The sequence below is a fragment of the Octopus sinensis genome, linkage group LG25, assembly GCF_006345805.1.
Source record: "Octopus sinensis linkage group LG25, ASM634580v1, whole genome shotgun sequence".
NCBI classification, from domain to species: domain Eukaryota; kingdom Metazoa; phylum Mollusca; class Cephalopoda; order Octopoda; family Octopodidae; genus Octopus; species Octopus sinensis.
In genome coordinates, this window is record NC_043021.1 from 7,719,758 (window position 1) to 7,733,804 (window position 14,047).

At 35.7% G+C, this 14,047-nt stretch overlaps 1 protein-coding gene across 14 annotated transcripts in view; it reads right to left on the reverse strand.

Moving 5' to 3' along the window:
• LOC115224382 (kinesin-like protein unc-104) overlaps window positions 1–14,047 on the reverse strand; it is a 300,207-nt gene that overhangs the window by 269,306 nt on the left and 16,854 nt on the right. Inside the window, exon 1 of one of the 14 annotated variants that reach the window (XM_036513458.1) lies at window positions 224–235. The exons of the other annotated variants lie outside the window; for them this stretch is intronic. The gene's annotated coding sequence lies outside the window, so the exon portion shown is untranslated. Of the gene's footprint in view, window positions 1–223; window positions 236–14,047 lie in introns of those variants that run through there. 14 annotated transcript variants of the gene reach the window in all.

Genomic DNA, 14,047 nt, shown 5'->3' on the forward strand with positions numbered 1-14,047 from the left:
CTCACCACTGAATCTGTCTGAAATCTAATGGAAAAATAGATCAGTTTCAAAATATTGATGTCCAGGTCACAAAAGCATAGTTTGAAGGGAATAGTAGTCATTTCCTTTGATTTCTAAATAGAAGCAAATAAGAAAAAAACACAGACCAAAGACAAAAAAAAAAAATTATGATTTTGTTTCACAGTGTTATTTAAGTACAGCACACAAGAACAGGAATGGTCACCTCATAAGCAAATGTCCTGTGTTAATATTTCATAGATAGACACTCAGTGCAAGACTGTCAGAGAAAGATGATCGTCCTTGTTATTGTGTGACGGACTTAATCTGATCTCTGATTAAACACCACCATCACCTGAACCTGGAATGCTTATAATGGAGTACACTGTTTCAAACACCTGGGCCAGGTCTCCTGTCTGAAAATAACTTCCCTGGTTCATTGATTTTTGAAGGCCCTAAAAGTGGTTACGAACACTTCTCTTCCACCAACTATCAATCAAGTTTCTGTTATTAAATTGCCGCCATGCTGGGGCACTGCCTTCAAGAATTTTTAGTCAAATGGCCAATCCATTTGACTACTATTTTTTGTTAAGCTTGGTACTTATTCTATCCGTCACTCAGTCTAACACCATCACTTGTTACCCTGGGTACCCTTAGTAGAGTCCAGGTTACCGTAAGTATTCATAAGCCAAAGGTTCACTATGAAGATACCTTCCTCCCTCCCAATAGTCTCAGAGGCCCTGTGAAAGGTCAAAGACATTGCCTTCCATCCATCTATCCGCTCAGTCGAAGTCGACTCTCGGTTACTCCATGGATCAGTGTCCTATAATCAGTTCTATCCTGGGCCGCTTCTTTCAGATTGGCTATGTCCATTCCGGTATCACTCTTGATGGTGTCAAGCCAGCGGGTTCTTGGTCGGCCTCTTCCTCTCTTGCTATTGACCATTCCGAGTATGATGCCCTTCTCCAGGGATTTTCTCCGCATAATATGACCAAAATATGCCAATCTATGCTTGGTGCTTCTAGCGACATTTTCGGCCTGATCTGCTTAAGAACTTCTCCATTGGTGAGCCTCGCTGTCCATGGAATTGCCTTAATGCCTGTTTTTAAATAGGGGTGGAGAAAGAAAGCAATAGTTTTGTTACCTTTTAAATTCAATTCTTTTCAAAGTTCACCTCTCACATCACCACCGCCTGACCCCCAGGGAGCGAAAGTAAGCAACAGCTACAAAGTACCAGAAATATATAGGGGTGGGTTGATTTAATTTATCATGTCCGCCACCCAACCATTGGCTAAGAGCCTAAGTAAGAAATCAATATAATAGTATCTATTGCATAAAACTGTAAGCAACAATAACAACAACATTAACATACAGATTTTTTCTTACTTCTTTCTTTCTTTCTTTCTTTTTATTTATTTCTCTCAGCATTTGTTTGGTTGGCCAGCAATGCTGTGCTTAACCAACTAATCTGTAAAATTACAGGCAATGATAGAGAGAGCGGAGAGTACACGAGTGGAGTGGAAGCAGGGCAACAGGAAACAAAAAGACCACACAAAATAATCCAGTAGTGTGTGAGAGAAAGAGAGAAAGCTGAGAAATAAGGGAGAGAGAGAGAGAGAGAGAGAGAGAGAGAGCATGTGTGTGTGTGTGTGTGTGTGTGTGTGCACCAGCCACAGATCAGTTCTCTTCAGTAGCCAAAAGACCAACTGTGTAAAGTGGGGAAGAGTAATAAAGTCAATTAAATTGATTATAATATACTAGCAGTATCGCCCAGCATTGCTCAGGTTTGTAAGGGAAATAACTATAAAGCACTTTTAGAGAGTTATAGCCAAAAAATAGCAAAAAAATGCATTAAAAATAGAAAAAAAATTATGGTAAATTTTTTTTTAAATCGTTGACTCATCGTAGACATTTTTAGAGAGTTACTTCCCTTATATAATAGCGAAAAAAATGCATTAAAATGGAAAAAAATTATGGTAAATTATTTTTAAAATCGTAGACTCATCGTGGATGCGCGCTAATGCCCAGAAGGGCTCGATATGAATCACGACTATAAGCTACCCGGTTTTGGTTAAACTGCACCGCAAAATGTGGGAGTAGTTAGGAATCTAAATCGGAGGAGACAGACAGCACACAACCTTACTTTTATATATAAAGATTACAAATATATATTTTATTTGTACACACACACACATATACATGTACACACCAGAGTCTGACATTTTTTTACTGGTTTCAATCACTGGACCATGGCCAGACTGGGGCAATGCATTTCTGGATTTTAATTAATTACAGTCAGGCACTTGTTTTATCGATATCTATGTTTGAACTGCTAAGTTACCCTTTTTCTCTGACACAACATTGATTTTGACAAGTAATGTCATTTCACACACACACACACAGTGACAGCTTCCATCTACCAAATTCCACTCCAGAATATTGGTGAACTCAGAGTTCATGGTGCCATAGAGAGAGATCAAAAGCAGGACCGTGTGTTTGTGAAGCAGATTTTTTAACCACACAACTATACCATGTAACAGCAAAAATAAATGTCAATGGTTTCTAACACAGACACAAGGCCTGTAATTTTGAGGGGAAGGGGGGTTAGTCAGTATCATTGACCCCCAGGGCTCAACTGGTACTTATTTCACTGACCTCGAAAGGATGAAAGGCAAAGTTGACCTCAGCAGAATTTGAACTCAGAACATAAAGACGGGGGAGGTAATTTTGAGGAGGAAGTAAGTATTGTTGTTGTTGATGTTGTTGTTGTTGATGTTATTGATGTTGTTGTTGTTGTTGATGTTATTGATGTTGATGTTGATGATGATGTTGATGATGTTGATGATGATGATGTTGATAATGATGTTGATGATGATGATGATGATGATGATGATGATGATGATGATGATGATGGTGGTGGTGGTGGTGGCTTTAGATTTTGGCACAATGCAGTAATTTCAGGGGTAAGGTAAGTCAATTACATCAAACCCCAAAAGGATGAAAGGCAAAGTCGATCTCAATTGACTTTGGAATTTGAACTCCAAACATAAAGACAGATGAAATGCTGCTAAACACTTTGTCCAGCATACTAATGATTCTACCAGCTCACCACTTAGTAATAATAATTGTAGAACTAGTCCCAAATAAGGAAAAACGTAGGCATAATGTGGGTAGGTTACAAAAATGCACTTTAATTACAATAAAAGAACTATTAATTTGCAGGATTAATCTATTAGAGAGAGTCCTGGTTCAAATACTTCCAAGTGAAAGGACCCTTCTAAAAGTACTCAAAAAACTGACAGTAGTGGGAATTAGAGTAACTGGTCACATCCCCAAAATAGGAATGGTCCCTATTACAAGTTTCCACAATGTTCCCATCAACCATATTCCATTCACAATACCTTGGCCAACCTGAAGCTATGGAATAAGACACTGTATTTTGATGGCATACAAAACACTTTTTCCAAAAAAAGTGTCTCAAAAAAGAACATCACCCTGGGTCCTGCATGCAAAGTTGGGCCTCCTATAAGCTTTAATTCAGTGAAAACGTCACCCTGGGTCCTGCATGCAAAGTTGGGCCTCCTATAAGCTTTAATTCGCTGAAAATGTCACACCGGGTCCTGCATGCAAAGTTGGGCCTCCTATAAGCTTTAATTCACTGAAAACATCACCCTGGGTCCTGCATGCAAAGTTGGGCCTCCTATAGGCTTTAATTCACTGAAAACGTCACCCTGGGTCCTGCATGCAAAGTTGGGCCTCCTATAAGCTTTAATTCACTGAAACTGCATGCAAAGTTGGGCCTTTCTATAAGCTTTAATTCACTGAAAACAATTTTTCATCCTGAATATGTGCTGCTGAAATCTAATGTGCTATCTAATGTGCTTTTGTGTCCTATATGCCATCAAATGCAGTACCTGAGGTACTGTACTGTGAGATTGAACTCTGAAACCACACATTGCATTTGTTAAGTAAACAAGCCATATCACAGCTGTGGCCAGCTGCTCTGTTTAGGCTGACACAACAAAGTGGTAAGCTACTAGCATTAGTTGATCAATATGTAAACAAGATGTCAAAGTAACTAGGTGGTAAATGGTGCATGTCCCACCATCGTAAACATGTGACATAATTACGTAGGACATAGGTGTCTGCACTGTGAAAGGTAATTTAGTAGTCAATGGAATAAATAATTTAGTTCAAGCTAACAAAAAAATAAATGTCAAAAACCTGCCTTCTTTCTTGGTGGTGATTACAGTTTTAGGTAAAACTTATTTTCTGACAAAGGCAGCTAAGATTAGCAAATATCAGGATGTGAAGGTCAATATCAAAAAGAATGTGTAACACAAACATGAAAGACGAAAGCCAGTTGTTAATAAAATTGTTGGTATGTGCTTATTTTGTTTTCTTTAACGCTTGTTGTTCCCTGCTAGTATGGCTTAGACAGGAGGAAATTGCAATAGAAATTTTTATGGTTGGATGCACTTCCCGTTGCCAACTCTTAACAGAGACTTTTTATCCCAGAGGATTTTGAAAGCACAGAGTTAGCAGGTGATTTGTGACAGGAAATATCAACAAAAGTCACCAGTAGCAGCCAAGCTACAAATGGTGACACCATTCATAGCTATAGCTCTCTTTTACTTGTTTCAGTCATTTGACTGCAGCCATGCTGGAGCACTGCCTTTTAGACGAGCAAATCGACCCTACGACTTATTCTTTGTAAGCCCAGTACTTATTCTATCGGTCTCTTTTGCCAAACCGCTAAGTGACGGGGACGTAAACACACCAGCTTCGGTTGTCAAGCAATGCTAGGGGGACAAATACAAACACACATACATATATATATATATATATATATATATATATATACGACAGGCTTCTTTCAGTTTCCGTCTACCAAATCCACTCACAAGGCATTGGTCGGCCCGGGGCTATAGCAGAAGACACTTGCCCAAGGTGCCACGCAGTGGGACTGAACCCGGAACCATGTTGTTGGTTAGCAAGCTACTTACCACACAGCCACTCCTGCGCTCTGTGTACATTTTATAACCATTCATACACACACACAAAACGTGTGTGTCTGTAATGAATTATCGTCAGCTATAAAAGAAAAAAGATTCAACGAACACATTAAGAAACTGCAAAAACAAACCAGGTGCCAAACAGTTCCAGATGATCACTCATTCTCTTGCAAAAAAAAATTCTTCAGGGAAAGTAATGTCCCTGTCTCCTGACAAGATCCAATTTACAAAAATCTAATTAAAAACCTTGAAATATGAACAAGAGTGATAATGGCAATTACTGTTTCTCATTTAGGCACAAAGTCAATGATTTCAGAGTATAAGGGATTAGTCGACTACTTGGACCCCAGCACTTGACTGGTACTTTATTTTATCAATCCCCAAAGGATGAAAGACAAAGGTGACCTCAGCAGGATTTGAACTCAGAACATGAAGAACCAGAAGAAATATTGCAAGGCATTTTGTCTGATGGTCTTATGATTCTGACAATCCACTTCCCTAATAATAATAACAACAACAACATCATCATCATCATCATCATCATCGTTTAACGTCCGTTCTCCATGCTAGCACGGGTTGGACGGTTCGACCGGGGATCTGGGAAGCCAGAAGGCTGCACCAGGCTCCAGTCTGATCTGGCAGTGTTTATACAGCTGGATGCCCTTCCTAACGCCAACCACTCCGTGAGTGTAGTGGGTGCTTTTTACGTACAACCTGCACAGGTGCCAGGCGAGGCTGGCAACGGCCACGATCGGATTGGTGCAATAATAACAATAATAATAATAATAATAGCAACAGGAAGAATTTGGAGGATGTGAACAGTAAGCAAAGATATAAGACAAATGGCTGAAGGAGATTAGAATAGAATGCCTGGTAGAACTCCTACAGAAAGTTTGTTTCTTAGGGTCAGCAAGGATTATCAGGAGGGTTCTTAGCACTGGAAAGACAACCCGGCTGAAACCGGCTCTGGTTCTGTAGTACAAATGTCTTGTTTTTGTAAGTTTTTAATTAAAATCTTCCACCAAACCTTAGTCACAATTTATGTTCCTAACACTAGCTTAATGATAACCAAGTTATTTTACTAAATTCCTTGTTATATTTAACCCTTTTGATACCAACCTGGCTGACACTGCCTCTGGCTCTGTCGTACAAATGTCTTGTTTTTGTAAGTTTTGAATTAAAATCTTCCACCAAACCTTAGTCACAATTTAGATTCCTAACACTAGCTTAATGATAACTAAGTTATTTTACTAAATTTATTGTTACATTTAAAGTAATTGAAAGAAACACAGAGCATCTCAAAATAAATGCAGTAATGAATGGGTTAAACATAAATGTTCAATTAGAACAAACTATACTGTGGTAGATACTACGAGACAACTCCTCATATTGGTTTTTAGTGCAAAATGATTTCGTTTATATTCCTAGCAGGGATTAGGTAGAATTTCAGATCACACTGTAATTATAATTGACAATTTTAGTGATCACTTTTCCATTATTGCATGGGTCAGATGGAATTCATTGCGATAGATTTCTCTATAGCCTGATGCTCTTCATGTCACCAACCCTCGCCTGTTTCCAAGTAAGGTAATATTTCCCTATGACCAGATATGTTTTTACGGAAATTGAATGACAGTGCTTGTATGAGGGTGACACTCGTTTACAACTCTCATGCAAAGTCAAGACAAGGGGACATGACATACACACAGGCACACACTGATTTTTATATATATATACATATATATACATACTTATACATATACATATGCATACATACATATACAAACATACATGCATATATACATACATGCATATATATATATATATATAATATATATATATATATATATATATAGATATATATATATACATGATATATATGTATATACATGCATATATATATACACATTCATGCATATATATATACACATTCATGCATATATATATAAATTCATGCATATATATATATATACATACATGCATATATATATATATAATACATATATATACATACATGCATACATATATATATACATACATACATATATATATACATACATACATATATATATACATACATGCATACATATATATATACATACATGCATACATATATATATATACATACATGCATATATATACATACATGCATACATACATATATACATACATGCATACATACATATATACATACATGCATACATACATATATACATACATGCATACATACATATATATACATACATGCATACATACATATATATACATACATGCATACATACATATATATACATACATGCATAATACATATATATACATGCATACATACATATATATATATACATACATGCATACATACATATATATATATACATACATGCATACATACATATATATACATACATGCATATATATATACATACATGCATATATACATACATGCATATATACTTACATATATATACATACATGCATATATACATACATGCATATATACATACATGCATATATACATACATATATACATACATGCATATATACATACATGCATATATACATACATGCATATATACATACATATATACATACATGCATATATACATACATATATACATACATGCCTATATACATACATATATACATACATGCCTATATACATACATATATACATACATGCCTATATACATACATATATACATACATGCATATATACATGCATATATACATACATGCATATATACATACATATATACATACATGCATATATACATACATGCATATATACATACATGCATATATACATACATGCATATATACATACATATATACATACATATATACATGCATATATACATACATGCATATATATATATACATACATGCATATATACATGCTTATATACATACATGCATATATACATGCATATATACATGCTTATATACATACATGCATATATACATACATGCATATATACATGCATATATACATACATGCATATATACATACATGCATATATACATACATGCATATATATACATACATGCATATATACATACATGCATATATATACATACATGCATATATACATACATGCATTATACATACATGCATATATACATACATACATACATGCATATACATACATATATATACATACATGCATATATATACATACATGCATATATATACATTCACATATATATACATACATGCATATATATATACATTCATGCATATATATACATTCACATATATATATATATATATATACATACATATATATATACATACATATATATATACATACATATATACATACATACATATATATACATACATACATATATATACATAAATACATATACATACATACATATATATATATACATAAATACATATATATACATAAATACATATACATACATATATATATACATAAATACATATATATATATACATAAATACATATATATACATATAAATATATATATATATATATGTACATATAAATATATATATATTTACATACATATATATATATACACATATATACATAAATACATATATATACATATAAATATACATACATATATATACATGCATATACATATAAATATATATAAATATATATATATATATATATATATATATATATATATATATATATATATAGAGAGAGAGAGAGAGAGAGAGAGAGAATTCACAAAACAACAAAAGACAAAGACAAGTAGACAAAACAAACAGATGTATTAGTTAATGCTCGGGAAGTGAAAAAGTCTTTAACGTTTCAAGCCTACGCTCTTCCACAGAAAGGAACACAGAAAGAAACAATGGGAGAAAATAAAGGGCGTGTAGCGGCTAGCGATCTATCACGGCAAATGGTGTTGTATACATAGATATAACATAACAGGCTAATTTCAATTCCCATCCACCTAATCCACTAACAAAACTTTGGTCGGCATAGGGTTACGATAAAAGACACTTACCCAAGATGCCCTGTAATGAGACTGAACTTGGAAAAACATGTAACTGGGAAGCAAATATCGTAACCATGCAGCTATTCTTGTGCCAATATATCCGTATAAACTTAAGACTTCCAACCAAATTTATGGTCTTTTATATGAAACAAAAAAAGAAAGAGGTAACTTCCTGAAAGAGGAGAAATTGATTTGACGAAAAGTAGGATAATCAATTCACAAGAATTATTCCCTGAACTTTGGACATCATTAGCAGAGGGACATGTTTCAGATGACCTGCACAAAGTAGTGACAAGATTGCTAACATGAGTGATGTTACATTTCATTTTTTTTTTTTTTAATGTTTAAACATCTTTATCAACAAAAATGACCTTTGGTTAAAAACATTTTATAAACAAAGTAAATATTTTTTTTTACTTATTTTTTTTTTCTCTCTCTTTCCATTTCTGCATAAATTCATTCATTCATTCATTCATTCATTCAGATGTTTATTCATCCCTTAACTCTTTCGTTACCACATTTCTGCTAACATATTCTGCCTTTATTTCAATTCATTTTTAAAATAATGAAGTATTTAGTAAAATAACTTTCTAATTATGAAGCTAGGGTCTGGAATAATTTAGCATAAAATTTTGATGGAAGATTATAAGATTATAATTTATACCATTCTAAAACAGTAGTAAGTTAGTCATAGAACTTGCAGCAGTCTCAGGTGGGTTGGTATTTAAAGAGCTAGGCGGTGAGCTGGCAGAATCGTTAGCATGCCGGGCGAAATGCTCAGCGGTATTTCGTCTGCCACTACGTTCTGAGTTCAACTTCCGCCAAAGTTGACTTTGCCTTTCATCCTTTCGGAGTCGATTAAGTACCAGTTATGCACTGGGGTTGATATAATCTACTTAATCCGTTTGTCTGTCCGTGTTTGTTCTGTGTGTTTAGCCCCTTGTGGGTAGTAAAGAAATAGGTATTTAAAGAGTTAACCAATTTTACTGTTCATCAAGGTCTTCTTTCCAACTACCCTCTGTCATCTTTATATATGGCAGACTAGCCACATACCTCCTTTACAGCAAGACACCTCTATCCTACATTAACTTCTCAACATCTGCCATAGAGCCATTTCATCCTCTTCTCCAACCAAACTCAGTACTGGGGTCTTTTTCTTTGAGTTACATGCACCCATACACATACACATGTGCATGCATACACATGCATGCACTTACACATGCACACACACCCATTACACATGCACATTAGTGTCAGTGTCATGAAAAAAGCACTCAATACATTCTGTAAAGTGTTTGGCATTAGGGAGGGAGGGCATCCCTCTATAAACCATACCAAAGCAAACACCGGAGCTGAACACAGTCCTCAGGCTTGTTTGGATCTTGTCCAACTAACCAACCCCTACCAACATGGAAGACAGACATTAAATGGTGATGACGATGATGATGATGACAACAACGATGACACAATTGTTTCTTCAAGATGAACAAGATAACAGCAAAAAATTCAATTTAATTCCTAACTTCATTCATTAAAGATTCTTTTCTTTAAATTTGAAAATTTATTCCTTCAAGAGAGTTGCAGCTGACAAACACAATGAGGAACAAGCTGACTCGCCACAGGGATTAATGCATTGGCTGAAAGAAGCAAGCTGAGTAGCCATCCCGGTGAGGTGGGGGGGGGGGGGGGGAGAAGCAGTCAACAGTTAGTAACAAGTCACCAGTTCTTGGTTTACCAGTTTCTTGACAAACTAGCTTGACAAAACCGGCTCTGGCTCTGTAGTACAAATGTCTTGTTTTCAAAAGTTTTGAATTAAAATCTTCCACCAAACCTTAGTCACAATTTATGTTCCTAACACTAACTGAATGGTAACCAAATTATTTTACTAAATTCTTTGTTATATGTAAAATTAATTGAAAGAAACACAAAGTATCTCGAAATAAATACAGTAACGAAAGGGTTAACCCTTTAGCTTTGAAATTTAATGATGTGATTTCATATTTTATGAATGACATCGCAGGATAAGTGCAAGAGTTCAAACCTGGTCAGTTTGAATATAAAACAGGCAGAATATTTGGGCCAGATACAGCTGGTTGATTATGTGACTATATTTTTTGAACTAACATTGTGAGAGGCAGGATCTGGCCAGATTGAACTTGAGAATGGAAGAATATTTTAGTCGGATATGGCCAGTTTAAATGTTAAATGGTTGAAAAATCATATTGTAGTTTTATAATTAACCCTTTAGCATTTAAAGTGGTTATATGCAGCCAAAATATTCAACCAGTTTTATGTTCAAAACTGACCAATATCCAGCCTCTTAAATTTACACTACAATGTCATTCTAAAAATAAACAATCGTGACATCAAAATGATGCCAGCGCCACCTGACTGGCGTCCATGTCGGTGACACGTAAAAAGCACCAACCGATCGCAGCCGTTTGCCAGCCTCCTCTGGCCCCTGTGCCGGCGGCACATAAAAAGCACCCACTACACTCGGGGAGTGGTTGGTGTTAGGAAAGGCACCCAGCCGTAGAAACACTGCCAGATCAGACTGAAGCCTGGTGCAGCCTCATGGCTTCCCAGATCCCTGGTCGAACCGTCCAACCCATGCTAGCATGGAAAACGGATGTTAAACGATGATGATGAAGTTGAGAACCACTAATTTAGATCATTTTAAAACCAGATGGTTTCTATCATAGAACTTGGAAGTGGGGTGGGCTCAAGCAGGCTGGTAGCAAAAGGGGTAAGTGTTTTGAGTTGCTAAATCTATGCCATAGCTATGTTCAAACAGATCAACTGACCGACAAAGTATACAACTTCTGGGTAACATGCTTTTTGTTTTAGTTTTTATTCTTTGCTTTTTGAAATAAAGAAGAAAAAAATCATTGTCTGAAAGGTTTATATAATATTTTAATGGCTAATATGACACTGAACTTTCATACTTTGACCTTGTAACTAATTTTTTCCCCTAGAAATTTGATTCATTCTAGTTATTTAATATTTTAATCAGATGGTATTGTTAATTTTCTAGAAATAAACAGAGAATAAAAAAATCAGTGCATGAGAAAGTGAGACAGACGGACAGACAAATTGACAGACAGAAAGAGAATGTATGTGTGCATGTGTGGGTGTGATGCATACATACTCCCACATGATAAGACCAAAAATTGGGAATTTGTGTTACTGAGTTCAATTTTTATGGAACCAGGCTAGTAAAACATTTTGAAGAATAAATGATAGCAGGTCAAGGCAACAAAAGTATTGATATAAAATGGGTGAGTTAACAATAAAGAGTAAAGACCCATTTCAGTCATGAATGACCATGGGATTGCACCATGAAAGTTCTCCTCCTTTGCCCAGTCTATTCTTATTCTAGCAGCTATGCTCTCAAAGAATCCACCCCTACTACTGACTTGGTCACCTAGGTAATGGAAGCTACTACTACTACTACTACTAGTTCTAGTTTTTTCCCCTGGCATGTAATAGAATCTATTTTCTGTACATTATATGTGTGTGTGTGGTGTGTGTGTGTGTGCATTATAAGTATGACAAGCGTCTTTCAGTTTCCATCTACTAAATCCACTCACAAGTCTTCGGTCAGCCCAATGTTATAGTAGAAGGCACTTGCCCAAGGTGTCCCACAGTAGGACTGAACCTGGAACCATGTGGTTAGGAAGCAAGCTTTATACCACACAGCCATGCCTGCACCTATGAAATTAAGAATTTATTAAAGTAACTTTGTCATTATTTATTAAGCTGGTGTTTGGAAGGGTTTAATTTAGATAATTTAAAACAGGAAGTTTGCATCATAGACCCAAGGGTGACCTCATCATGTTGGTTGGTATCAAAAGGATTAATTAATTACTCAGGAAACTTCATAAAGATATACAATCCTAACTGTTCTAGGATACATTTAATTCAATTATATGTAGTTGAACATCTTCAGGTTTCTTCAAATTGCTTCCAAGTAAAATGGGCGTCTGGAATCTTTAGAATACCTCCTTAACATTTTTTTTTATTCTAAATTCCAACCAATTTTTCTTTCAGTGAAGAAAGAAATGTACTTTTGGCATTATCACTATGTAAATGCCCCATAATTTAGTAATGTAAATCTCTGCTTGCTAAGCTAATATCAATAACAGAAAATATACTCCTGCAATAAATATACAAGGATCCTTCATGTGTAGGGATCATCATTGTGCTTCAGTTGACAGTATCTTAAATTATAATCCTACATAAAGGAGGTAGCAGAGCAGAGGCCAGGAATTACAGACCTATCTCTCTGACCTCACACATCAGCAAGGTCATGGAACGAATAGTCAGAAGGAAACTAATCACCTTCCTTGAAGAAAATGATTTGCTGCCTGACACCCAACATGGTTTCTGACCAGGATCAAGCTGCCTGACTCAGCTCTTACAACACTACGACTGGGTGCTGAAACAGCTGCTCAAATGTGGAAGCCATATATCTCGACTTTGCAAAGGCCTTTGATAAAGTCGATCATGGAATGATATGTCACAAATTGCGTGATCTCGGCATAGTTGGAAAATTGGGAGAATGGCTTCATGACTTTCTGAAGGATAGAAGTCAAGTGGTAGTAGCCAATGGGGCCACCTCCAATGACATGCAAATAGTGAGCGGTGTTCCGCAAGGCACTGTTTTGGGACCACTACTATTCATAATGGCCCTCTCAAACATGCCTTCAACCACACAGAGAGCCACAATCACAAGTTATGCAAATGATACAAAAGTCTCACAGGTAATACAGAACCCTGAAGACACTATGCACCTGCAATGTGAGCTGGATGAAATATACAAGTGGGCTAAAAAGAATAGCATGCAGTTTAATTCTGAAAAGTTTCAAGCCTTGTGCTATCAGCATGCAAAACTAAATTCAATACCCATTAAATACACTGGACCTGGAGGGATTGCAATCCCAGAGGTACAGTCAGTGTGAGACCTGGGCATTTACGTGAGTAATGATGCATCCTTCCATGTGCATGTTGCTAAATTGGCAATGAAATGCAGGCAGCTGACTGGATGGATTCTTAGA